This window comes from Canis lupus, chromosome 20 (genome assembly GCF_011100685.1).
Source record: "Canis lupus familiaris isolate Mischka breed German Shepherd chromosome 20, alternate assembly UU_Cfam_GSD_1.0, whole genome shotgun sequence".
Lineage (NCBI taxonomy): Eukaryota > Metazoa > Chordata > Mammalia > Carnivora > Canidae > Canis > Canis lupus.
This window is the reverse complement of record NC_049241.1, coordinates 53,517,707-53,526,880: the sequence shown is the minus strand read 5'-3', so window position 1 is coordinate 53,526,880 and position 9,174 is coordinate 53,517,707.

Here is a 9,174-nt window from a genome sequence, read left to right as displayed (position 1 = left end):
CTCGATTTTGCCCTGGTTTCCCCGCCTCGCTGGCAATGCCAAGGACAGCAGTGAGAAAAACAAGCACACTGCAGGACAGGCCGGCCCAGGGGCAGCCAGCCCCCATCTGCTCCACCTCCCTGGGTCGAGACGGCCTGCGTCCATCAGGGACACCCAGGGCTGAGGTCTGGAGTGACCAAGTCCCCGGGGTGCCCACAACCAGAGGCGCCGGGAGAGGCTGGACCCGGTGAAGATGAAAGGTCAGCGGGTCGACGCCCTGGAGCCACTGCAGGAGGGGCCGGGCCAAGGCCAGGCAGCTAGACGGAGGGGAAGCCAGGCCAGCAGACCATGTTTACTGTCGGAAGAGCAGAGCCAATCTTCAGCTTCCCACTGTGACCCTGGGCTTGGGCCCCAGGGGTGATCAGATGTTTCTCTCCTGAGCTAAACTCTGGGCCTCATCCCAGGGGACTCCTCAAGCCTTCCCAGAAGACCCGCCCACCTCGAAAACCCCCCAGAGATCCAGGGACATTATCCAGTCCAGGAGTCCTGCCTCTCCATCCCCTAGGAGCGGGTTCATCCCCCCAGCCCAGCCCCCAGTCCTGCCTCGGCTGACCCCATGCAGCCTCATCCTGAGCTCCTAATTTGGCTGCCCTGAGTTTGCAACCCCACTGGGCCACCCCAGAGAGAGCCGTGGGACACCAGCCTTGTTCTCCGTGCCCAGGTCCTGGGAAGAGGAGGAGGAGGAAAGCTTTGATGCTTGGCCAGGAGCCCCGGCCTGAAATTCCACCATTCGTTTCCCCTTTGGGTTAAGGCAGTGTTTCCTTTATCTGTTCCAGGAACCCCGGGCACCCCCAAAAGTGCTGCAGAGGGGAAGAAATGTCAAGGGGGCAGCAGATACGTTCTGGACATTGCACAAAACACATGAGCTTATGAAAACCTCTGAGAAGACCTGCACGAACCAACCCCATTTAGCTTTGCTTAATCCCCGGTTTGGCCATGGTTCCCTGGAACATACTCTGAGCATCCAAGGCCCCAATTAAATGCCCACTGTGAGAGCCCAGAGGGGTGATGGAGGCAGTCAAGCTGCAGAGAGAGTGAGTCAGTTTGACGGGAGGGAGGGAGGTGGCGGGGGGGGGCGGGGGGGGGACACAGGCCTTGCTTGGGATCTTGCATGCCACCCTCAGTCAGAGACCAGAAATGTCCCCAAAAGTCTTCACTGCTGCCACCTTGCTCCTTGCTCCACCTCCTGGTTCTCTGACCAAATCCCCAGTCCTCCACCCAAGACCTCAGGCTCCCCCCAGAGCTGTGTCTCCTGCTCCTTCCCCCTGGCCCTGGTGGGACCCCCTGTGCCCATCAACAGAGCTATAGTAGGGGCATCTGGGTGGTTCAGTCCATTGAGCTCAGGTCATGATCCCAGGGTCCTGGGATCCAGGCCCGCATCGGGCTTCTGGCTCAGCGGAGAGCCTGCTGCTTCTCCCTCTCCCTCTGCTGCTCCCCCTGCTTGTGTTCACATGCTCTCTCTCTCTCTCTCTCTCTCTCTTTTTGTCAAATAAATAAATGTCAAAATTTTTAAATAAAAAATAAATAAATAATAGATTAATTAAAATAAATTACGAGTAAATAAAAATAAATAAATAATAAGTTAGTTTAAAATAATAAATAAATTAAAACTTAAAAAAGAAAACCAGAGCTACAGTGAAGACATCACCGGCATCGTCAGCCCACGAGGTGATTACACTATAAAGACCAATGACTGGTGGACAGGATGCTCCGTGGGCAGTGACGGACGCTCCCGTGTGTTATTTCTGACATCCAACAGGCAGACAGGTGGGGACTGGCGATCACGGGTCACCACTTAGCCGGTGTGCATTCCCGGGACAGTGAGTTCAATTCTGCTGTCTTAGAGAGATGCTATCTCGGGGTGGAGGTGCGGGGAGAGGCCTTTGCAAGTCAGGAGACAGTGGTGGGCTGGGAGGGACCCGGCTCATCCCAGTGGATGCCAGTTTGGACAGAAGACAACCTAGGATCAGGCCAGCTGCTGTCAACCAACCAGTGTCCCACCCAGGGGACACTGGGCAACGTCTGGAGGTAGTTTTGACCGTCAGAATTGGGGGTGCTACTGGCATCTGGTGGGTAGAGATGCCACGAAACATCCTATAAGGCAGAGGACAGCCGCCTAGTACCAGGACTTCTCCAGCGCAAAATGTCAGTAATGCAAAGGCCGAGGGACTCTGGATCAGTCACCCATCAAGCTGGGGATCGTCATCATCATCACCATCATCATCATCATATTGACTAGCATTAGTGCGCACTTACAGGGAACCAAGTCCTGTTCTCAGTGCTTTATACATATTGACCTTTCTTTTTTTTTTTTTTTAAGATTTTATTTATTTTCTCATGAGAGACACAGAGAGAGACACTTTGAGGGAGAAGCAGGCTCCATGCAGGGAGCCCGATGCGGGACTCAATCCCAGGACCCCAGGATCACACCCCGGGCCAAAGGCAGACACTCAGCCACTCCTACACATTGACCATTTTATTCTCATCATGACCTCTTTCTAGAGGGTGGGTACTACTAGTGTCCCCATGTTCAGAGAGGTTCAGTAACTACCCCAGGGTCACACAGCTAGTAAACGTCAAAGCCGGATTCCAACCCAGGCTGCCCCACTCCTGATCCTTCTCTTAACTCACCCCTCCCTCTGGGGTGGGAGTCGGGGGCCTGAATCCATTGAGATCACAGCGTCTCCCTTGTAGCTGGATGAGAGTTCAAGGTAAAGGTTGATTAAGATGGTTATAAAATATCAAATTCTGTTTCTCCAATGCCTGTGTTTGAGGACTCGGACCCCCACGCCTCCCTGAGCGGAGGCGCTTACAGGACCTTTTCTCCAGCGATGAGGAGGTTGACCTCTCTTCTGGTGTCAGAAGTCAGCTTGCTTGACGGTGGGGCTGCTGGGGTCTGGGCAACCCAGGGCTGATTATTCTGGGAGAAAGTTCAGAAATCAGAGGGCAGCACAGCACAGGACACACACCGCTGCCACCATCGTCGTCGTCCTTGCTGTCGCTAATATGAACTCATCGATAACAACTGTCCCACACTAACTGAGCACTTACTGTGAGCCAGGTCATGTCCTAAACCCCTGACATTCTTTACCCACTTAATGGTCCCAAGAATCCCGTGCAAGCGATATTATCCATCATCCCCCTTTTCCAGAGAGAGAGAAACAAATTCCGAGGGGAAAGCCACCTGCCCTGGGCCAGGCAGCAGGAGGTGTGACTCTGAGCACCTGCTCCTAACCCAGAGTTTCTCCACCTCCATACTGTTTGCACTTGGGTTCAGATCGTCTCGGGGATGGGGAAGGTAGGGTGTCTCGCAGCACCCTTGGCCTCTACCCACCAGATGCCAGTAGCACGTCCCTCAGGCATGACCACCAAAAATGTCTCCAAAAAAAATTTAAAAAAAAATAAAATAAAATAACTAAAATAAAATACAATACAATACAATAAAATAAAATAAAATAAAATAAAATAAAAATGTCTCCAGACATCAGCAGATGTCCCCTGACAGGAGGAAGAACTGCCCCTAGTTGAGACCACTGCCTTGACTCTACACTTTGGGATGGGACAGGAGGTGAGGAGCATGGAGAGGTCTGCCAGCTGCAGCCCCCAGAAAAGTCTGGAGCCTGAAACCCAAGCTACCGATAACAATCAGTGTTATGGGGGCGCCTGGCTGATGCAGTCAGTTGAGCATCCATCTGGCTCTTGGTTTTGGCTCAGGACGTGATCTCAGGGTCCTGAGATCAAGCCCTGCATCAGGCTCTGCACTCAGTGCGGAGTCTGTGTAAGACTTTTTCCTTTTCCCTCTGCCCCTCCCCGGTGTGCTCATTCTCTCTCTCTCTCTCTCTCTCTCTCTCTCTCAAATATATGTTTTAAAAAAATCAGCTTTATGACAATGTGGTTCTACAGCACCTACTATGTGCCGCATACCCTAGGTCTATCCCTTCATTTAATCCTCAGAAGAACCCCGTGACTCGAGGAGTGTGATTAAACCTACCTGCAAGCCAGAACCAGGAGCAAAGAGGCGGGCTGACTTGCCCAAGGTCACGCAGCAGGTAAGCAGCACCCTTAGGATTCGAACCCAGGCTTCAGAATCTACACTTAAACACCACACTTGCCTGCCTGCCCGCCCCAGTGGCCCTGCCAGGGCTGCACGGGTGAGGCTGGAGGACAAGTTAGAAAAGGAAAAAGAAGCTCTACGTTTGCAGGGGCACCTAAGGACCCTCCATCCCAAGAGTCTTGGGCCCTAACAGCTTGGCAAGGTTTTATTAGGCTCTTATGAGATGTTGCGTGCCCTGGACCAGAAAAGAGCAACAAAACTGGTCTTGAGCTCTTCACTTCCTGCCGAGACTACCTGCAATACCTCCCCCAGCCTCTCATCCAACGGCCAGGAGCTGAGCACCTATTGGGCGCCAATATTTGCATTCACATCTAACAGATGCACAAAATGAGGCTCAGAGAGGCCAAGCAACTTGCCAGGGACACACAGCAGTGTGTGTGACAGGAGGCTCCCTGCTCCATCTCTCCAGTCCCTCATTAACCTTCAGAGCCCCCCACCCAGGGGCCCCTCCTGGGGATTATCCGCATTTTGTTTTTCAGATCCACAGTCCTGTTGAAGCATCCTTGTATTTGCAGGGTCTTAGGACCAGAGCACACATTTGTTTTTTCTAGAGATCTCTCTGCTCCCTGGGGCTGAGGATGAAGCCCTGATGGGCCCAGCAGAAGCCCAGGGAGCATGTGTCCCTTGGGGTCTTGGTGTCCCCTGGATGTTACCCCTCGGCACATCCTCTGGAGCGGAAGTTGCATCCCTTGTCCCTCAGGATGTCCACTGATCTGCTTCTTTCTGCAGCTGGACCCCACCCATCCCAGGCCCCCTCATCCCATCTGGTTCTCCCAGTGGCCTCCCAGTTAACACTCGGGCCCCCCCTGCCGGACCTGAGCCACCCCGGAGAAGAGGGTGGGTGCTGCTCCAACTGGGCAAGTCTTCCCCCCACCCCTGGGGATGGGAGATGATCCCCAATGCTAAGAGCTGGTTCTAGATGAAGAAGTCAACTTGGGCTTTGCTGAAGCCACACCCCCAGCCTGAGAGCCCTCCCTCAGATGGGCAAGATGTAAGGAGGTCACAGCCCCCTGGGGTCTCTTGCTCTCATTTGAGGGTGAAGGGGGATTTATTCATCCTCTGCAGAGCGCCCCTGAGACCCGGCCATGGTGGCTGTAACAAGAGCAGGCTTGAGGACAGCCACGCACCTGGACGAGCCAGGGGCAGCCCGGAGCCCCAGGTGGGGCAGGACAGGGAAGGTGCCACATCTGTGAGGCCAGCCCTCAGATCATCACTGTGACATCAAGAGCGATGTTCCCAACAGCAGGCCCCAAAGCTGAGGGGAGAAGGGGGAACCCTCCTGTGCCGGAATGGGGGCCCGGGGGTGCCTGTGCACAGGAGGAGTCTTCAGGGCTCTGGAAACAGGGGGAAGGGAAGGTGGGCGGCTTGTGTTGCATTTTTTTTTTAAGATTTTATTTATTTACTCATGAGACACACAGAGAGAGGCAGAGACACAGGCAGAGGGAGAAGCGGGCTCCCCATGAGGAGTGCGATGCGGGACTCGATCCCAGGACCCCAGGATCATCCCCTGAGCCACCCAGGCGCCCTGGGGTTTGGCTTTTTAATTTTACCTTTTATCCCCAGCTTCACTGAAACAGAACTGATGAGCGCAGAGCCCTGGTACATTCAAGGAGCGATTCGCTGGTTTGGGGCACTCCTATATGGCGCAGCTTCACCGCGATGCCCTTAGGAGCACCTGCCCCGCCGCCGCCTGTGCCCAGCACATCGGAGGTCTCCTGTCGCAGCCTGGGTGGCTCAGCGGTTGGCGTCTCCTACTCATCCCTCAGGCCTGCTATTAAATGTGCCTTCGGGGAGGGCCCTCCTGCCCCCCTACATGGGAGAGATGGGGGCATTGTCCACTTCACCTGGCCTGGGGCCGGCAAGATTCAGCTCGGTATTTCAGGGGGAAACATCTAGAGATGGGGGCTGCAGCCCCTGAGCAAGGGGACCCCCCCCCACCCCCGCCCGGGCCTCAGCGCAGTGATCCCGGGGCCACCCTGGGGGACTCTTCGCCCTCAAGCTCACCTGCCTTTCCTCTGAGGGCTTTACCTTGGCTCTTCTTTTCCGGTTCTGCCACCTGCCGCTGAGCAACCTGGAGCGAGTTACTCAGCCTCTCTGTGCCTCAGTTTGCTCATTTGGGAAATGGGTATGATGCCTCACAGCGAGCGCTCGGATTCCCGCAGTTCCTACAGACCAGCCCCCCCCCCCCCCCGCTCCCCTCCCCCCCGCCGCGAGCAACGGGTTCGGGCGCGCCCTCCTGTGGCCGCACTGAGTACTGCATCCCTCTGGGCGCACCCTAACCCCCCTTCCCCGCCCCCCCCCAGTCTTAAGGCTCTAAGTTACAAAAAAAACAAGCAAACAAAGCACTTTATAAGTCAGTCCCTAAAAGAGGGACTGGCTCTCAAAAGAGGATGCACTGGCCACAGTAGCCTTTGTCCCCCTAGAATGCCCTCACCCCCTCAGCTTCCTTCTTAATGATTATTTCAAATCGTACATGTCCATGCCACCTCCACCTGGAGCCTTTGGCGGGCTCCCTACCGACTGGACACGGAGCATCGCCTGCGCGCCAGACCCCGCTCTGGGCCTTGGAGATACTGCCGTGGACCACGCAGAGGGAACCCTCGTTCCTCAGGGCTGGTATCAGGGCGACGGGGGGGGGGGGGGGGGGGAGGGAACCAACAAAAATAATCCATACTGTCAGGTGGTGATGCGGGCTAAGAGTAAAATAAACCAGGAAATGGGAGAGAAGGTGTGTAGATGTAATCTGGAAGTGGGGGGAGGGGCAGGCCTCAAAGGGGGGACAGGGGGATGTTTAAGATGGGACTCCAAGAACGAGGTGGAGTGGCCATTGTGGTATCAGGAGGAAGAGGCAGGATGGTGACCTCAATGGCGTTGCCATGTAGCGGCTCCTGACCGTGTCCCCAGTACCTGGACCAGCACCTGGCACAAAAAGGTACTCAATAAAGATTTCATTGAATGAAAGCCCAGCTATGGGCTTCAGGATCAGCTTGCTCAAGGCTGAAATGATGGCCCTGGGGCCATAACCCTCCTCCACCTAGTGGCTTTGCTCTTACAAGAAGCCTCTTCCTGTTGTCTCAGATGGAGACCCGGCTTCCCAAGTCTGTTTCCCAGGATTTTCCTGCAAGAGCCTGGACATGCCCATCCCCCAATGGATCCCTGTGGCCCAAAGATAGGGAGGTGCGAGTGGCTTAGGACTGAGTCACATGCCCTATCCAGGCTACACCCAGGAGGGAGAGGGAGACCCCCTGGGACATCTGGGGTGGCAGCTTGGTAGCAAGGCAGCTTTCGGGAAAGTGCGAATGCCAAGGCAGCCACCTCTTCAGAGAAAGAGGTAAACAGAAGGCAGCTCTAGGAGGGCTCCCAGGGGGTCCCCCGGTAATGGAGGGGCTGCTGTAGAGGCCAGAGCTGGCTTACTTGGACTCGTTCCTCAAAGGGGGGCTCAAGAGGCAATGGGGCATGGAGTGTGGGTAGCAGACCCAAGGCCAGGCCGTCCCTCTCTCTGGTCTGGCCTGGGGTGAGCATAGGGTTGAAGTAGAAGGACGACCTCGTAGGAGCTCAGGGAGCAGGCTGGCATTTACGGAGTGACTGCTGTATGTGGGAGCCCTGACCTAACCTTCCAGAACAAAAGAAACAAATGTTGACCGTTGCTGTTGAATGCATCCCCTTCACCCCCCACCCCCCAGAGGCCTGTAAGGTCGGTAGTATCCGCCCTGTAGGGATCAGGAAACCCAGACTCAGAGAGAAGACCAAGGGTGAGGCCAGGCCAGGCTCTGCTTAGTTCTCTGCGGGTCAGGCTGGAAACTGGCTGGGGCTGTGAGGTTGGGGGTCACCGCTGTGCCACCTCCTGGGGCACCAGTCCCGAGCCAGGCTGAGTTGAGGCCTGTGGGGCAGGCGGCCCTGACTCCGCAGATCAGCCCCATCCCTGTGTCAGCTCCACATCTATTAAGGACCCACCCGAGGGGCGAATAAAACCCCCTGGGCCCCGGCTGTCATGAAACTTTCACCCTCCCCGTCTCTGGCCTCAGTTTTCCCTTCAGTGAAATGGAACCAGCCAGGCCCGCGGCAGGTCAGCGCCCCCAGAGGGCAGCTCTGGGAGGCCAGGGACGGGCTGAGATTTATTCAGCCGCCCCGGGCACCGTGCCTGGCACACGGGTGGCGCCCAATAAATGCTTGTTTGAGCAGGACTAGTCCTCAATAAATAACAGCTGTTGTCGACGCTGGCGGGGCAGGCGAGGCCAACGAGGGAGGGGGGCTCCCCCCTCCCCCACCCTCCACCGGCGGGGGGGCCCCCCTCCCCCACCCTCCACCGGCGGGGGGGCCCCCTCCCCTCCCCTCCGGGCTCCATTCCTCCCCCTTGCCCCCCCACACCCCTGCGCGGCCTCCTCCTACTCCATCCCCCACCTCCTCCCGCCTCTTGCCATTCAATCCTCCCCTCCCCCACCCCTCTTCCCCTTACCCCTACCCAATTCTTCCTCCCTCCCCTCCCCCACCCGCTTCTCTCCCCTCCCCCACCTGCCACCTTACACACACACACCGCCTCCCCCTCCTCCCCCACCTCAGCCCCCCCGCCTCCCCCCTGCCCCCCCACCCCCGCCCCCACCGCGGGGCCGGTCCGGGCGGGGCGGCCCGAGCTCCCGGGTCCCTGGCTCGGGTCCAGCCCGCGGCCCAGGCCGGGCGGCGGCGGCGGCGGCGGCGGGCGGGGTTCTGGCCGCGCGCGGTTTGGGGGTTTTTTATAACCCTGGCAGGCGGCTCAGGAAGTGCCTTCCCCGCGCCCCCTCCCCCGGCCACGCCGCCGCGCTCGCTCCCTCCCTTCCTGCGCAGGGCGGCGAGACGGCGGCGGAGACGGCGGACGGAGGCCCCGGGCGGGCGGGCGCGCGGCCGCAGGTAGAGGCGGGCGGCGCGGCGGGGAGCGGGCCCCGCGGGGCGGGCGGGCGCCGGGGGGGGGCGGCCGCGGGCGACCTTGTGTGTCCGCGTCGGGCGGGCGGGGCGGGCCGCGGGCCCGGGTCTGTGGACGGTCCGGC